General features: G+C 36.6%; 1 long non-coding RNA gene across 3 annotated transcripts in view; it reads right to left on the bottom strand.

Moving 5' to 3' along the window:
- The window catches only part of LOC143695481 (uncharacterized), a 32,870-nt gene that overhangs the window by 14,101 nt on the left and 417 nt on the right, over positions 1-18,352 (bottom strand). For all 3 annotated transcript variants that reach the window (XR_013184706.1, XR_013184708.1, XR_013184705.1), the window contains exon 2: positions 49-167. This is a non-coding gene — a long non-coding RNA (uncharacterized LOC143695481). The remainder of the gene's footprint in view (positions 1-48; positions 168-18,352) is intronic.

Genomic DNA, 18,352 nt, shown 5'->3' with positions numbered 1-18,352 from the left:
TTTGCTGTAATACTCATGTTACAAACATCACAAAAGTCAATTACCCACCTATACTATGTACTTGATGAAACTCTAGAGACTTTTCCCTCTTGTGGAACCCGTGGTCATGTAGGAACAGAATATACAACTGGAGCTTCAGGGAACAAGGATTTGAGGAAAATACTTGGCTGAAAGAGAAGATATCATGAGACAGCTTTATGGAAACCAGGGAGAAGTGGGTTGTAAATCATGACTCAAATAGAGGAGGCACAGTTGTCTGGTTATTTGGACACAGATTGGATTCCCTACAGTGAACAGGACAGTGTAGACTATTCACTTGGACTGTATGGACACAGTATTTCAGCACTGTCACCAAGAAAGATCCTTGGTAGCAGAAGTGAAAAAGGTTGATGAAGATGAGGTTAACAAATGTTAACAAGGCTCATATACACTGATCATCATGTTGTACTCCTTCCTAAACAAAAAGATTTAGGGAAAAGGTTAAATGTAACACTAGAAGCAAATCCTCCCCCACGGAGTGATTATTAAATGTTGTTTTAACTACAGTGCAATCAACATTCTTGGCAAATGGTGACACAGACTGTACAAAAGCTAATCTTAACATCATTTATCCTATTTTTTTTTATGTTAGGACTTATTTTTTAAAAGCAAGTGCGTATAATTATTAATAATACACATTTCTATTATTAATAATATATTTTATTAGACTGACTGTTACAAATAGAAAAACAGCTCCAACTGTAGGACATGCACAGTGTTGAAATAGCATAGTGGTAGCAGATCATCAAGCCCTTGTACATCCTTCCCACTTGAAATTTCATGTACTGGAACACACATACAAACATTGAAAGATGTGTTAGAAAACAATCCTCTTTTGAAATAGGGCTCTCCAGATCCTGCCTTCCAATTGCACAGGCCCCAGCCTCACTAAAACCACTAGGAGGCAAGCTGCCTGTGGCCATAACAAACTAAATGAATTTAGGGCCTTCACAAATACAAAACTTAACCAACATCTCTCCACTACCAGCACAACAAATATGCTTTAACAGTCCAATCTGATGCCTGTAATTCTGGGACCTTTGATCAGGTGCATTGAGGGCTCTCAGGGTAACCATGCAGGTGAAACTAAGCAACTGCTGGGCAGCTGAAAGAAAGAACACACACAAGTAAAGGACAGAAGTTCCCCAGTCATCAGGGAGAGAGTATTTCTCACAAGATAACCACTGAATTTTGAATATCTTAGGCCAGACCCTCAAGGATTCCTACAACATTTTCCAAAGAAAAACTTGGGTGCTTTCACAAATCTGCTGGATATCAAAACCAATGAGTTCGGAGTCAGTGCTTCTGGGAGAAAAAAAACTTCCCCATCTTCCCCTTGATGTATCATTTCCTCAGACTCTTCTTTTTCTTACTGTTCCCTCCTTTAACTTTCCCTTTGAGATGGTCTGAGCAAAACTAATGTGATAAGACAATGTGCTCAACTTGTACTTAGCTTTGAAGACTTCTGATTCTATTTCAGACCTGAAAAAGGACTCACATGCCCAAAAACTCATCTAATTTTGCCAGTGGTACAAGCTGGTCTAATAAAAGATACTGTTTTCAGCAAGAAAATCTATCTTGATTATGTCTTTAGGCTGTCATAACAACAGCATCACCACCATTATTTTTCATGTGATACAGTCAATCAGTAGATATTTTCTGTCTTTCCATAAGTGATCCATAAAGCTAAAATAAACCAGGCACTGGGGTTTTTTTTAGATTGATGGCTCAGAGAAAGGAGAGAGCACTACAAATAGTAGTTCAACCAGCAGAGCCACAGAATGTGTGTGGGGAAGGAAGGGGCAGAGGCAAGGGAACTTGTGGTTTCAGAAGACATATAAAAAACACCTGAATTAAAAAACTAAATTCAGAACCACAGTATGGGGATAACAGACAGATATGTTCAACCAATGACATCTAAAGTTCAAATAAACACATGAATGAATATTATTTGTGTGAAACTTATAATGTTGAATTAAACTGACTGTTACTCTTAATCAAACACTGAGGTTGAATACTTCTGGTTCCAGATTTCTTTTTATTTCTTTTCAAGACTCACATCTATTAGGAGTGTCGTTTTAAAAAAGAAACAGAAGAGAAAAAAAAAAAAACAGATGTAACAAGAGAAGGAGATAATTTGCCAAACAAATATGGGGGTGAATACAACCATAGAGAGAAAAAGGATATAAGCAAAATAAGGAGTCAGGAGTGTTTGAATAAGCACACTGAGGAAAAGGAAAATGGAGAAAATAAAAGAGATGCAAATATTTTATTAGATGTTCAAAAAGGCAAAAAAATGGTGACTCTTAAAAACATGATGTAGATCAAAAGAACTTGTGAAGAGACAGAGGGGAATGATACACAGCTTGATTAGCAAGAGAGGAAGATGATTCCTGTGGTAGCATTGTAACCTCCATAAAAGACCATACAGCAAAAAGAAACAGAACCAATAGCTTTACTAATTATGCATCACCTGAAATTCAAGAAAGCCAATTTTTTTCCACTGTTTTCACATGATTTCTGTTATAAAATGTTAAAATTTACTGTCAAACTACAGCATTTATTATAAAACTCAGCTTCTAAATGTGATAACTGCTTCATATATTCAGATTAGTTTACTTTATTAAGTGCCTGATCTGCTAAATGTAAAACAAACATTGTCACATCAATCTTTTTCATTGACTACTGTACTGCTTTCAGGGAGTAACAGCAACCTGTTTCCAAGTATGTATTTCCTTGAAAAAGATGTCTATTTAAAGAAATGAGTGGGGTGATTTTCACATGTATTTTAAGACTTCCAGCTTGGATCCATCAGAGTTTTAGTCATACAATCATTCTTCAGCCTTCTCCAGGGACAGTCATAACAACCAGACATCTGAATTTCAGCATAAGAATTTATCTCTACTGAGCATCATCTTCTACCCAGGTGCAATTATACTCAATTGTCAATGTTAAAAAACGTGGATAAGTCAAGAATGCCTGTTATATCACCACCATTATTTTTCATGTGACACAGTCAATCAGTAGATATTTTCTGTCTCAGTAGATACCTTCTGTCTCCACTCCATTAAGACATGGAACTCTAAACAAAAGCTCTGAGATGTGAATTACCTATTGTATCTAATTTCTGCTCTTCCTTAGGGTATTTGAGACATAAGTCCTGAGCTCTCCAACACCATGTGAGCAGCAGAAAGGGTGTTTTGAAAAGGACTCTGAGCTGGGCAGTGAGAACATAGTACAGTAACAAAATTTTCTGCATTAGTTTTCCTCTGCAAGATAATGCTCCTCAGCTATCCTGTTGTGGTTTCCTTTCACTGTTTCAGGTACAGTGACCTTTTCCTTTGATCTTGCTCCTTCTCACATATTACTTTGAACTATGAGGAGCTTACTTTCTTTTCTCATTCATATTTCAAAATACCAATCATGCTTGCTAACTCTCTTGCATCCCCTTTACTTTTTAAAAGTTTGCATTTTTCCTGTTAAAAAAAAACAACAAAACAAGAAACACAACATAAAACCATACAAAATACCTCAACCTTAATGTCATAAGTCCAATTATCCTAGGGCTTGGATAATCATCAGGAGAGGTCCTGCTGAAATGTACAGAACTGAGCTAACCACACCAGTAGGTTAATACAAACTACTCAGTTTTTTTTCTCAAGAGGCTCAACAATTGCTAAAGATACAGGCATGTTGCAGAAAAACATCTAATTTCCTAAAATAATGCTGTTATTTCTTGCACTCTGGTCTTCCCCTACTAAAAGTCCAATTATGTGACTATTTTCCAAAAGAATTCCTGTTGGGTTTTCTGGTCATGCTTTTAATTTTCTGTTCATGTAATCATAATAATGAATTACTTGGGCAGCAGCTTTCCTTCTCAAGAATGAGGTGTCAACTGAGTTCATTTGTAATCTGAAATATGTGCACCTAGCAACCAAGCTTAAAAAATGCTGTATTTGAATTCCAAATGGTGCATTCATTACTCCCAGATTTCAACAATCATATCAGCTTATATAGAAGTGGAAAGTCTGATTGTATGATGTCAATTTAAAACAACACTATTTTGGTAAATTTTGTATTCAAATTCAGACAATTTTTTTATAAACTTTTCACTTTAAGTACTCTCAAAAAAAAAAAGAGAAAAGAAAAAAGCAACAACAAAACAAGATTTTGCTTTTTAGTATCTCTGTTAATGCTGAATATCTACATATTGGACAGTCTTGTAATTTAATATTTATAGATGTAATTTAATATTTATAGAAATTAAAGTAAAATTTAATAGTTCTGCCAATAGAGTAAAGTTTGTAGTATGTAGCATTTCTTTTTATAATCATTTACATCCTTAAACTGTGATAAATGACCAAAATAATTCCGGTCAGGCAACAGGGTAAAATTGTTTACTAGCTAAAATTCATTTTATGTTTGAGTTCTTTCTTGATTGACACACATCAAAGCAAGTAATGTACAAGACAATTTCTCCTTGCTCATTGAATTGCTCGTTTGTAGTAAGACTACTGTGCTTAAGTAAGACTGCCAAGCTACAATAGTGAATTCCCTGTTTTTAGAAAGAAAAAAAACAGATGTAGGTTTTTTGCAAGTAGTGTCTGTTCAAACAGTAATAATGTGGCCTCTGATGAAAAGACCATTATAATAAGTCTGTGATTTGCAGTGGAAACCTACTACAAATACAAGAGAGGAAAAAAAATAAGTAGCCTGCAGTGGAACATGTCCTTGCTCTCAAAATTCATCACTTTCTGTTCTAAACTGAATTATTAGTAATACTTGCAGAAGGGACTTCTAAGTTACAGCTTTCCTACCTTCATTTTGATGAATTTGTTGGCATGAACAGGAGTCTTACATAAAAATAAGGTTTGTGGACTAAAATTGGAAAACATTTGCACCACCAGCATATTTAGGTATTAGCATATGCACAGTTGTCATCCCATTCCTGTTTCCAACCATGAGCAAACCTTGCAACAATGCTTTCACCAATTAGACTATATTTCTTATTTGAAATATAATTTGGTCTGTTGATGGGTGCAGACAGTTCACCATTATGGGGTTCCTAACTGGCTGGGACTTTTTCACTAGATCAGTGTTGTACTTCTGCTAATAAAGTCCTCTGGCAAGGGTGGTATTCACATTCTCTGAACAGAGAGAGACATAATTCTCTCTCTCAGGATTTTTCCTAGGGAAGGCAGTGAGAAGCAGAGAGAGAAGAAGAGAAAACAATTCTTATCTATATTCACTGCTCCTGTTGTTTTGCACATGTGGAATGTGTTATGGAGATTGTTTACCCAAAGTGATTGTTAATTGGACACCAGTGAAGGTTGTTTTGGTTCCTTGGCCAATTGGGTCAAAACTGTGTCCTGGCTGTCTGCAGACAGTCACAGGCTTTTCTTTAGTATCTTTATAGTATGTAATTTAGTATAGTATTAGTGTAATATAATATAGCTTAATAAAGCAATTGTTCAGTATTCTGAATCATGGAGTCAGAGCACATTATTCCCCGGCTGGGGGATTGCCCTGCTTCTACAATAGGAAAGCAGGGCTTAGACACAGTCATTTATTCAAGTGTTCTGCTTTCAGACCAGAGCAGAATTAAAATCTTGCCACACACACTACAAACACAGCAAACATGTACCTGCCTATCTGGAGACAGCATTTTATTTTTCTACAGTGACAGGAAATGCTTTAAGCAATATTCATGTTTGGGGCTTTTCCCCCTATGTTTGGCAAAGCATTAAAACTGCGAATTGCTAGAATAATATTTTAAGTATAATAGAAAAAAAGTAGGAATATAGGAACATAGTCAAATAATGTTGTAATTTCAATAAGGACATCTTGTAGAAGAATAATAAAAAGTAAGACTCATGACGCCAATAAAGCTGGTAAGATGGAAAATCCTTGCAAAAATGTAGTTGCTCAGACTAGCAAATCTGATATGGACTTAGTTTTTATAACACTGCTCTATTTTACACAAATAAATGAAGTTCTGGCAATATTATTCACCTAGACAAGGGTGACTTTCAACCTCCAGCCCATGCTTTGTGTCATGTATACTTATCATCTGACTGAATAAACAGTTTAAGTTATATATTAGTGGTAGTAGGTTTTGGTATGAAGCTATAATTTACCACTAAAATGAGCTTGAATGTAACTTTTTCCCCATTGATCTCTGCTCCAATTTGATAGCTCTTTTTAGCAGATGGCATTTTTAGAAAACAACCAGATTCCAACTGTTTCTACCAAAAAGAAGGTCTGGATTCAAGGGGAAAAAAAAGGTTTGGCTAAATGCCAGTTACTACCAATTCCAGATCTGGTAATTTAAGCTGAACTCTGTTGACTTGGATGAAACAGCAAATTGATTCACAGGCAAGAAAGAATTCTCACAAATCCCTGCTCCCCAGCTGGCTGTTAGCTACTAAAATAGGGTCAGTGGTTTGGTGAATGGTTCTCCAGAGCAGGGAAAGGGACGTAAAATGAGAAAGAATTATATATTTTTTTAGCAAAAGACTTAGAAAAAAACCTCCTGAATTTAACATACAGAGGAATAATGGCTGGAGCAAAGTATGCCAGAGTTTATTTGTAAATTACATTAGACAATAATAATGTGAACCTAGATGTAATAACAGTGTCTACACACTGAAAACACAGGTGTGCTGATTGACAACAGGAAACTGAAGGATTTAACAGTGTAATAAAAAGTACACAAAATACAGATGAGGATGTATGTTCTGCAGTAACAACTCCACTGCAAGTCAGATGCTTCAATATGTACCAGAAACTTTGGAAATTAACAAAGTGTCCTCTGCATAAAAATTACCTATTCATTTTGTAATAAGTGTTCTGTGCTTATTTTGCCAAAGAAATTAATTGAGCATTTAATCAAGTATGTGAAGTGTTAAAATGCTATATTTAGAAAGAACAATCTTTTTGTTTGCCAAACTGGCAATTTGAGCAGCAAGTATTACTGGTTTTCTCTTTCTGGACTAAACACTACCTTACTTACAAGGTGAACGAGTGGTACTTGTGGACCCGTCAGTTGAACAGCCCTGTGATCATAAGATCAGAGATTTTCCCATTATTTCAGCCACATTAGTAACAGCTCAGCTAATTAGCAATTTTAAAAGGCTCAACTCACTAACAAATTAAAAGAAGTATCTGTATACAAAGAGGGATTGTTCGATTTGGCTCCAGTCTTGATAGTAATAAATAAAAGCATCTATTGTGTGAAAGCAGGGAAATGTCTCATCTGTAGTGATAGGGATTCATTTTGGATGACACAGTCACATTTTCTATTTTCTCAGTGTTTTGTGGGGTATGTTTTGGTTTCTGCTTATTGAGAGTGAAATTTAAGGTCAGAGGCTAAATGATGTAAAAATGCCTTCCAATCATTTGATGTGACAAGGCAGCTGAGCTGTTCAGGATGTGTCCCGAACGCCACAAATATGAGGCAATGTTTAAGGGCGCACTGTTGGTGGATTTACCGCTTCTTCTTGCAGATAATTTTTCAAAAGTAAAGTTAACAAGGACATATTTGAAAATATTGCCATACCCCTCTAAAAGTGGAAATGCTTTTATTCTAAAACAAAGAGAGTGCAATATAAAAAGTGATTCTAGAGGCATTGGCTGAATGCCCTGTTGCCCCAGGCACTGTGATGTCTTTTATGGATTCTATGAAACATTTCAGTTTGCCTTGGATTAGGACACTGGCAGTACAGAGCATGTGATCCCAGCCTCAGCAAAGCATTCTTTCTCTTTGGGATACAGCTATGGAGTGATTTTTCCTAGGAGATTAGATGAATTTAGCCCGGGCATCTGCAATACTTTTTTCTTTCACATAATGGAAAGCTTTTAATCAGAAATGCGACACAAGCTAGTTACAGGAGCCCTCTTGGTTTTCTCAAAGCAAAAGCAAAGACATCAAACAAAATAAAAACTCCAATGACCTTAAACTAGTACCCTAAATATGCAGCAGAGACCTCTTATTACTGGGAGAAAACAAGGAACCACGTGTTCCAAGAAGAGGTTGTTACTGCAAGTTTAAAAAGTATTCTAAAGCAAGCTACTTGCTTAACATAACATTATCCTTGTATCACAACTGAACAAAAAAGTTTAAATTACTTCATAATTGCTAGTCTGAACATATCAGGAGTCTATGAACACAGTGCTCTGACTTCCAGGGGGGCTGGTATTAGGCACTAGGGAAAGAATAGATGGCCAAAGCCACAGGGCTTTACTCTGTGACTATGGAGTCAAGAGATTTTCTAAGTGAATGCCATGACAGGATGCCTAGACTACAACTCAGCAATTTCTGAGAGGAAGATTATGAAAATACATTGCTTTTAATATGTTAAAAGCTCTGGTGATCTTTCATGCAGAAAGCGCTCTCATGATCTGTCATCTTCTGAGATGAAGCCTTTCTGTCACTGTTTCATACTGAGCACAGTAGCCCACTGCTGCCACAAGTAACATCAGACCAAAAAAGCTAAAATTTTGTCTGGTGGATCTCCAAGGATTGATTTCAAACTGCCCAGAAAGAGTCCTGTATGTTTCGATTGTTGTTGAGATTATATACAGTTACATATATTCTGCTAAGATAATTTCTTATAGCAATGGAGTTTTGTTGTTCTCAGCTGAAGCATTTCTAAACAATATGTTAGATAAATCACAACAAATAAAAACAAATAAAGGAAAGGTATTAGCATGAAGAAAAGTCCTGTAAGAAAAGTAAGTTTAATACAAGCAACCTGAACACTGATGTTCATATGCTGGTGGTCTGAGGCATGAAGTATTGGAGAAAGGGTTTGGAGAAACTGAAATGGTTTTAAAGCAAGAGAAGAAGGAAATTATTTCTGACATTTAAAATAGAAACAGTATCATAAATATCTTCAAGTATTTAACCCAAATAAAAAAAGCTGAAGCTAAGTGAATTTTTTTAAATAGAGAACATAATTGAAGAGTGAAAAAACATTAGTGCATATCAGAAAAAGCAAAATTATATAATAATCATATAATAACCATGGAATCAAGAAACTAAAGGCAACCAGAAAAAATCTGGTTTTCATACTAAAAATTATCAAGAGAAGTAATTTTAATTGTAACTAGTGACCCATACTCAGGGAAAAAAAATCACAAAAACTAAATTCTAAACATATAAAGCTTTGCTTTTCTCCTTCCATTGTCTCTAGTTTATTTTATACCAGCTTTACAATGTAGAATTTACAAACATGAGCACATCAAGGACCCAAAAGGACAAGTGCAAATAAAGAGACTCTACACTATTTACATCACATTTTGCTAAAAATCCTTTGCTAATTTATCAATGCCTTTGCATGCCAGAAGAGCTGTATAGGTCAACACTAAATAGGAAAGATTATGCTTTTCCCAAAGCCATCTGATACAGCTGTGGAAAGCAAACCTGGCTGGCTCCAGCTGATGCAGGCTGCACACCTAGCTGGGCTCTGCAGGCAGCAGCTAGAAATCATTCCTAATTCCACTTCCAGGAGGGTTACTAGAATCTCATACCTTCCTTACCCTGCCAGATCAGTGTAAAATGAACAAACCTAAATTCTGTCCTAGAGTCCCTGGAGTTTCCAAAAATTAAAACAGTATCTTCACTTTCATCTGAATATGTGACAGCAAAATTGAAATGCATATATAACACATCGTTTTCCAAAGATGAGGTCCCCAATACTGATCACCCCAGTGCATCAGGGCTAAGTATTCAGATCCCACATTGCCAAGTAGTTTGGCTGAATGCTACTGAAACACTAAATGCTTGCAATTGTTTTCTGTAATATGCAAGGGCCAGTTGGCTGGCATGTAGAACAGTTAAGCCTTTATTGCTGCTAGACTTAACATTTTCAGCAAGGTTGAATAAAGCTATTATCAGTGAGACTTCCATCTGTTGTTTCAGGAATATAGCATGGGGCTTTTTAAGCAAATGCAGAGACCTATGCGCATTACTGAGGCTGAGCCCAAAACAAAGGTACCAGAAACACTAAGACACTTAAGAACAGGCAAAATTAAGGGTTCTTGTCTGCTTCTGAACCAATTGTTCACAGCAACTTGTTTACAAAGATTTTCATGTAATCCCAGCTAGGAGGTAGATGACTTTATTTCCATCAGGCATTTATCAAAAAAAAATTCCTTGAAGATGCAAATCAGTACATCTGGTCACCAGGAAAGTATATTTGACTACTGAGATAAATACTTCAGGGGGGAAATAATAGCATCTATTTTTACCTGGTACTGAACACTGCTTATTTATTTAAAATATAATTATAAATATGCCTTTATATTGTAGTATTCCCAATGATTACAATCCAGATTACAGTATAAGAGCACTGCATGCTCTAGAAATAAAGCAAAAAAACATTACTTTTCCTTCAGATTCTGTAGAATTTAGTACCGAAGTGACAAAATATAAAGAACAGAGTGATGAAGATCATCCTATAAGTAGAAAAATAGAAATATTTGTTATAAATACTTTAAAGTGTTATTATTAAATAGCCCTTAGATTTTATTTCCCTACTTTTCTCCCTAAAGTAATTGCTATTGTTTTCCTTCAGACATTGCTAAGGTGAAGCAAGTCTTACTGTTGAGTTCAGGTAATGCACCACGGTTCATTTGGATGGTTTGGATTTTCTTATCTGATTGCATCATTACTGTGTTACTCATGCAGATTTAATGAAAAAATCAGATCGCTTGTTCAGGGTGGTTACTTATACCTCTTTCACTTCTTCCACAGCTGAAGACTCCCTAACTCCATAAAAAGTACACATTTCAGCTGTGAAATGTGTAGGAGGTGGCCAAATGTTTTACTTTGTTTTACAGCTTGCTGGAAAAAAAAAGATTTGCAGTGGTGAAGCTGCTAATTTTGTCAGACAGAAATGCTCTTCGAGGAATTAATGTCTTTATATAATACTGATCTTAAAGTATCTAAAGAGCAGTTTCTTTAAAGATTTCTTTTTGGAATTCATCCCAGCTATTACAGGTGGTCTGTGACATGATCAGTTGTCTGTATCAGAATCAGGTGAGCTTAGCAAATATTTCCTACTATTCTTTTATATCAAGGAGTTTGGCTCAATGATCCTGATGGGTTCCTTCCAACTCAGTATATTCTATCCTTTTGTCTTCATCATATGGGCTCTATAGCTTAAAAGCATTTGCCGCTCCTCACCTTTGGTACTAAATGCCCTTTGGTATAAAAAACATTATTGGGTCAGGTAATTGGCTTGATTTTTAACAGCTGTTTTAAAACATGAAGACTTTACAATTTTAAGATAAAATTTTATAAAATTAAATTATTTAAAAAACATATATCACACCACATCAGATGTACTCATTACTTAAACACAAACATACACACACATCCTCTTTTAGAAATTTTATGGAAAATTTTACTCTATAAATCTAAGAAGGGAAACTGACAATATTTGGATCCAAATTTTGATATTTCCTAAGGAGCAAAACCACATAAAAAAAATTATGGCACTTAGCATTTCACACCAAGAGGTGTGTTTTTATTCTCAAAATGTGTCCTTGAAATTGCATTTCAGTCTGCATTTTCTCTAACATAAAGAGGAACAAGTGCATTGGAATCCATCACATCTTATGCAAAATGCTGCTAAATTTGCAGCTATGAGAGAGGAATAATCACACATTCAGGCAAATGATCCTTTAGCCCATGTACAAGGAAATCAGAGAGAGAGAAAAAAAAATTCTGGAATAATCCATTTACTCTCAGACAGGAAAACATATAGTAAGTTCTTATTTATTTATGTGCCTCAAATTGGGCCTTAAAAATGCCCATCTAGTGCAATATCTACTTTCTTTAGAAAAACAATCTATGAGTACAGTTATTACTGGCAAATGCTTCCAAAAATTTTGCCAAGTAACCAGGCAAGACAAACACCATTCTATCCTCAAGATCATGTAAACCAAATGCAAGCTGCACACCATTCCTGTGGTCTGCAAAAACAAGACAATGCAAAACAAAAGACTGCTGGGTTATAAAAGAATGAGAAAAATTATGGCTAGGCAGGCATACAAGAGGCTTGAAAATATATTTGGCACAGTGGTACAGAGCAAAAAATCCTGTTTGTTGTTTCTAGAGCTTTCTGCAATAATTGTCAATGGGCTGGTTTGCTTTTTTGGGCTGGATTTTGTTACTCTTTTAGGACACCAATGTGTAGTTAAAGCACATATAGAGGCACATGCATGGTAACACCCTTTTGGTTCCCTCTCCTGTAACCTGCAGTCTCTGCTTTCCACCTACTTACTTCGTTCCAGACTGGTCATACGTTATTTCACTCCTTAAGTTCCAAGGTCTGTGCAGTCTTATGCCTTTTAAAGACAGGAAGCAGTTAATAGATGTGACAATTAAAACAGTGTGACTTAAAATAATGAGGCACGTTCATATGAACTGCAAAGTGTGGTTGAAGTGTTGTTGCTATGGAGGTGCAGCTATAACCAAGCTGTCAGTGGGTACTGGGCTCCTAGAATACAGAAATCTAGCACTCAAAGACAGAATTTTTTTTTATGGCTGTTCTTTTGTTTCCTTTGGTGCCTAATGGAAGGAAAGGCAGAAAGTTTGAAAGAAGCATATGGTGGGTGTTGGATACTGTGAGAAGGGACTTCCCTTAATTTTCAGCAACTGCATCTCTCATTCTGTGACGAAGCTGCAAATCACTGGCAATAGAGGAAAAAAACCCAAACATTTGTCACTTTTAAGTATTATAGGTCAACATTAGGAAATTAGGGTATTAGAAACAAACAGAGACTAGCATTTTGATCATCGTGCAGCAGAATCATAAAAGTACTGACGGTCTTAACTACACTAAAGTGACATTGACTGCTACATAAAGTTTAGTGAAATTCCAATTCAGCATTAACTGTCATTTTCACTAAAAGGTTTTCATCATCTCCTATTTTGTGGGTTTCTTTTCATTCCCACTAACTGAATTTGGTTTACTGCACAAGTTGAAAGGCCTAATCAGAAACAAGGATCCAGGACAGCAGTGCCCACCCAAACACACATCGCTCTCCCAAGAACAGAGTCAGAAATAAAATATTACAAATAGACCTTGCAGATAATAGAAAAAGCAGGAAAGAAAAAAACAACTGTTACTCTATGACCCAGTAAGTAATTGCATTGTCCAGTTCAGTAAATGAAAGCCTTTTTTCCCTTTTTAATTAAATATCTTAAAGAGCTATTTTTGAATGCTCCATCTCTCACTACTTGATATCTTCTCTCCCATAATCTCCTTCACTCCCCACTTGGGCAGTACAATCCATTTGTGAATTAAAGAAATGTGTAAAGTAGAAAAAGCAATAGGCTATTTATGACAGCTGGATTTTGAATAGATAAAAGGAGGGAGGAATGCAGAAGTCACAACAAAAACCCTTCAGTAGGCTGGAGCACAATAAATTCAACCTACAGTAACTAAATAATTTCAGCTCTTTCATGCCCTGAGGTTTTGTCCTTGTTTTGAAAACTATTGTTATCATTCTTTATAATATTCTTCAAATCCCTTGGGCCTTTGTATATGCCAGCCTTGACCAGTTTGCTTGGCACACAATCTTCTCCTCACACTTTTCAAACAACCATGCGAGCACACAGAGCTTCCCCATGGATTTGGCACTATCCCCAAGAGATGCAACCTGACTTTCATAACAGGTAGCTTGGGCAATGGCTGCGAGCAATCTGCGTTTCAAAACAGAACTGAGAAACATGAAATAAACATGAATCCAAATGCAGTTTTGAGTCTTTTAGAAGTATGTTACCCTTTTCCAACATCTCCTGTGACATCTCAGTTCCCTACAAAGTGTGCCCCACTGGCTGAGAAGGCAGCACAACACATCCACTGGACACTGTCAGGAACAAGCTGAGCACTCTCACGTTTACAAAAAAAATGCTGTTAGTAACACAGCACTATATTGAAAAGAAAGCAAAGTAACACAATACAGATAGGCCCACTTCTTTATGAAATTATAACTCAGACTTACAAAAATATGGATTTAAAATTAATTTATAGTTAAGGAGTTACTTTTTACGAGGTTTTTGCATAATCAGAAATATGATTGAGACACATTTTGCAGGTTTTTGGGGGACAGAGGATTAGATGTAGCCTATATAATAATTTATCTCTGGGAGATGTACTTTGGCAAAATAACAAGCACAAAGAAATATCTGGCAGAAATTGGGAGGGGGAAAATCTATTCTTCTAAAAAAGTAATTTTTATAAATATGAAAACTCTGAGTTAATAGGAAGTCTTTCCTAATTAAAAATTGCAAATTGCTTCCCTAGAAATGAATGTGCTTCTTGATAGTTACAGGTGATATCAAGTAGAATTATTAGTTTCTAGCATCAATATCATCATGATTTTTCATGGGATTATTTACAGAATAAAACATTAGGGCACTGCTCAGGAACTGGCTTGGCATTGGAGAGCAGATGGTGAACTTTTGTATATTCTTTTATAGTTGTTGTTGTTATTTTCCTTTCCTTTTCTGTTCTATGAAAGTGTACTTATCTCAGCCTGTGAGTTTTACCTTTTTGCTGATTATCTGCCCCATTCCACTGGGGGCAGTGAGCAAGTGGTTATGTGGTGTTTTAGCTTCCAAACCCAGTTAAACCAATGGCAGAATTCTTTGTCTCTTCTTTAATCACAGAATACTACATAGACACCTTTTGGGATGTTGAGGAAAATTGCATCCTGAGGTGCAAAAGGCCCATAACACTGTCCTGTCAAACATCTATAAGATAATTAGAATAAGATAATAACTTCTAGTAAGATAATTATTTGACACAGAAATTGTTGAATCCTTATTCTCAAGCAAGTATTATTTCATTAGCACTTAGTAACATCTGAAAAGGACCACTGAAAATAACTTTATTCATAGGTGATGAAAATATCCCAGGAACCTTACAGACCTGCTCCTTTAAGATAGTTTTATCATCATCTTTTCTTGGTCCCTCTTGACAAATATCTTGACTTTCTGCCAGGATCTGTTACAACTGCAACAGAAATTCTTCACCGAGATTCCCCCATTTTTACAATTTTTTTCTTTTTTATTTTTAACTTGGCCAGGCAGAAAGTTGTTTTGCATCTAGGCTGTCAAGTTGCCATCTTGCTTAACAGTATTGAGAGCAAATAAACTCAACCCTTCCTAATCTCTCCTGGCCTTTTTTCAGCACCTCGTGCTTCAGGCTGAGTGCCACAGGCTTGTGGCAAACTTTCTATTTGCTCATGTCAGAAAATGTTTCACTACTCTGTCACTTGCTGGGCCTTGCAGTTCACACATCTTTTGGAGTCATCTGGTGTCACAGGGAGCAAGTTTGCCCTTGATGAGACATCTGTCCTGGGTAAACTCCAGAACTGAGATACTGCATTATTCATTCAGACAGAGTTGATAATAACCCTGTAGTGACATTTGAAGCCTTGCAGGTTTATTTTCTACTTTTTTTTGTACTTCAATCTCATATTGCAGTGGGTGGGACCTGGGAATCTTACCAGAATGTTGCAGTCACTTTCCTTGTTTCCCATGCTCTATTACAACCTGCAGGTTGCATTCAGCACAGTTGGTGTCATTCTTCAGCTACTCACTGACCATGTCACTTCTACAGAAGAGGATGAAGTCCTTTTTTCCCATACTGTGTATCCTGATTTGAGGCAACAGCCTCCTCTTTGGATGCTCCCACCACAGGCAGGATTTTTAAGAATTCTGTAGCATCAAGTACTAAACATATTTAGTTCCCAGTCAGTTGATCAGGAGAAGCTACAAGTTTTGTTAAAAATACCCCTGTGCTTAACAAAGAGCTGTTTAATGCATTTTCCAACATCAATAGTTGTGATAATGACTTCCTGAATACTTGGGGGAAAATATTTTCAAATTAAATTGATTTTGAAAAAAGAATATTCTTGAACAAATGTACAATTTTATTACGTAAATTAGTATAGTGAGTGTTAGCAAAAGAAAGGAGATTTAAATTAGCTAATTGGCTAGCATGATTTAAAATGTAAAGATTGGAATGAAGCTAACAGCCAATAGCTACCTGAATCTCTTTACAAAAATGAACTCAAAAGGCAAAACAGATCCCTTTAAAATGTGAGGAAATGTTTGCTGTGGCTTGATATATTTTACTCTCTTCCCACTTGTTCCAACCTTAGTGAAAAGACCTAATACAAAGGTACATCTAAAAAAAATGCATTTTATTCTGAGACATGGAATTTAAATGAATCCCAACCACAAAACTAAGACATTTGAAAAATCCAAGTTAACATGTAGAATTTAAAGGGAACAGAAAATTTTACTTCTGGGAGAAACATAATTCATTGAAAATCAGGACATCCATGTAGAACATAATTTTCAGGGAGGCCTCACTAGTACTTTTTCCAAACTACCTCTTTATCTCAGAAACATAAGGTCCAATATAATCTTTTAATTTTAAATGTGAAAGCATGCTGGGGGAAGACATGTCCTGATCTTAGACATGGACACAGATGTGTTTGCTTTCCTTCTCAAGTGCATATACATAAAGATAGCACAAACTAATAATAGGACCAGTATAGCTGAGGTTCTGTGTTATATTCTAGATAGCCAGATTTGTTTATGGGAGGAAATAAGGGTGGTACTTAAAGCCAAATACATCGATTTTGAAGTCAATGTCATCTGATGCTGCCACCAAGTAACTGGTGAAATCCCAAAAGCTTTTGCTTGGTTACAGCTAGTTTCCTTGAAATGTGAGGTCCTGAAGACATGGAGTTCTGTATCTGGGAGGAGGTTGTCCTGACTATGAGCAAACTTTTATGTGGAATAAAAAAATACTATTTTTTTCAAGTTTTGCGGTAGTTTTCTGCAACTCAATGAAAAGCAGAACACAACTTTAATAAAACAGTATGACTATTCAAATAGTATGAGTTATATGGTCAACAAACAAATCATTCACATAGTTTCCTGGATTAAAGGCAGTATTTTTTGAGGACAGAGCAAGCTAAATGCAGCTTTATGTTGTTAATTCTGGTCTCAAGACATATTAGACCTGGTGCTGCACTTGAAGAACAATGTGTTTAACTGAATAGGTTTCATCCTTTCAAAATACAGATTTTATATCACTATTCTGTATTTCCTCTGTGGTACAGCTCAGTTCCTGTGTTCTTTTACCTTAAGCTTTCACAGAGCTCATATCTAATAAAGTCATCCTTTGTACTGGAACCAGACATAATGACTATTAAATAGTAAATATTCAATTTAATAGTCAATAATGACTATTAAACAGTAAATATTCTCTGGCTACAGTCATGACAGTGTTGAATGAACAACCTCGAGGTGACCTGGGACTGTCAGCTGCCAACAGCTACTTCAGACACAGCAAGTCCACAGCTTTGTAGGATATTGGTATTGTGGATTTACAGAACAGATTCACACTGAAGAAATATCTAATTGTCACATTTAACTCTGTGCAGAAGGCTGTAATTGTTTAATTAACAGTCATAGATTTATTGTCATTCACTCTCATTGTTTGGTAGACTTTGAGAGAGAAAAGCAGTGTAAGACATTTTGGTGTCTCAGACAGCAGACTGACTACATGAGCAGGAGCAGAGGCTTGGAAAGCTGAGACTGTTTAACCTGTGGAAGAGAAAGGCTGGAGGGATCCTTAATCCATAAATGGGAGGGAAGAATAGAGATCTAATCAGAAAATGGGAGGGAACTCAGTGGTTCCCTGGGAAAGGATGCGAGTCAATGGGCACAAACTAAAAGACAAGAAAATCCACGTGAACATAAGGAAACACGTTTTCATTCTCACAGTGGTCAAACACCTCAGCAGGTTGCTCAGGGAGGTCATGAATTTTCCATCCTTGGAGATACTCAAAACTCATCTGGCCTTGGTTTTGGGCAGCTAGCCCTGCCTGGGCAGGGGCTTGGCCTGGATGACCTCCTGAGCTCCTGCCAACCCCAGTCACTGAGACGGGTGTGACTAGGGAAGGAATGCTTTCTCCCCAGATACGCACTCCTGCAAAATATTTATGGTAAGACACATTCGAAGCTATTAACTGATCATATATGAAGCATTGTCCCGAATAGGGGGCTGTCAGTCATAAGGTGCGTCGTAATTTTTTTAATTGTTTGATTTCTGTCAACTTCTTCATGCGCGTCTCTCTCGAAACCCGATGGGGAAGAGCAGGACGCTGCGGGCCGGGATCCTCCCTGAGGTGTGAGTCCCCTCAGGAACGGCAGCCCCCTCACGGGGCCGCGGGGCTGCCTCGCACCGCTGCGCCGCCTTCCGCCGACCCTGCGCCC

The sequence above is a fragment of the Agelaius phoeniceus genome, chromosome 1 (assembly GCF_051311805.1).
Source record: "Agelaius phoeniceus isolate bAgePho1 chromosome 1, bAgePho1.hap1, whole genome shotgun sequence".
Classification (NCBI taxonomy): domain Eukaryota; kingdom Metazoa; phylum Chordata; class Aves; order Passeriformes; family Icteridae; genus Agelaius; species Agelaius phoeniceus.
The sequence above is the reverse complement of the archived record's forward strand: the minus strand, read 5'-3'. Positions and strand labels throughout refer to the sequence as shown.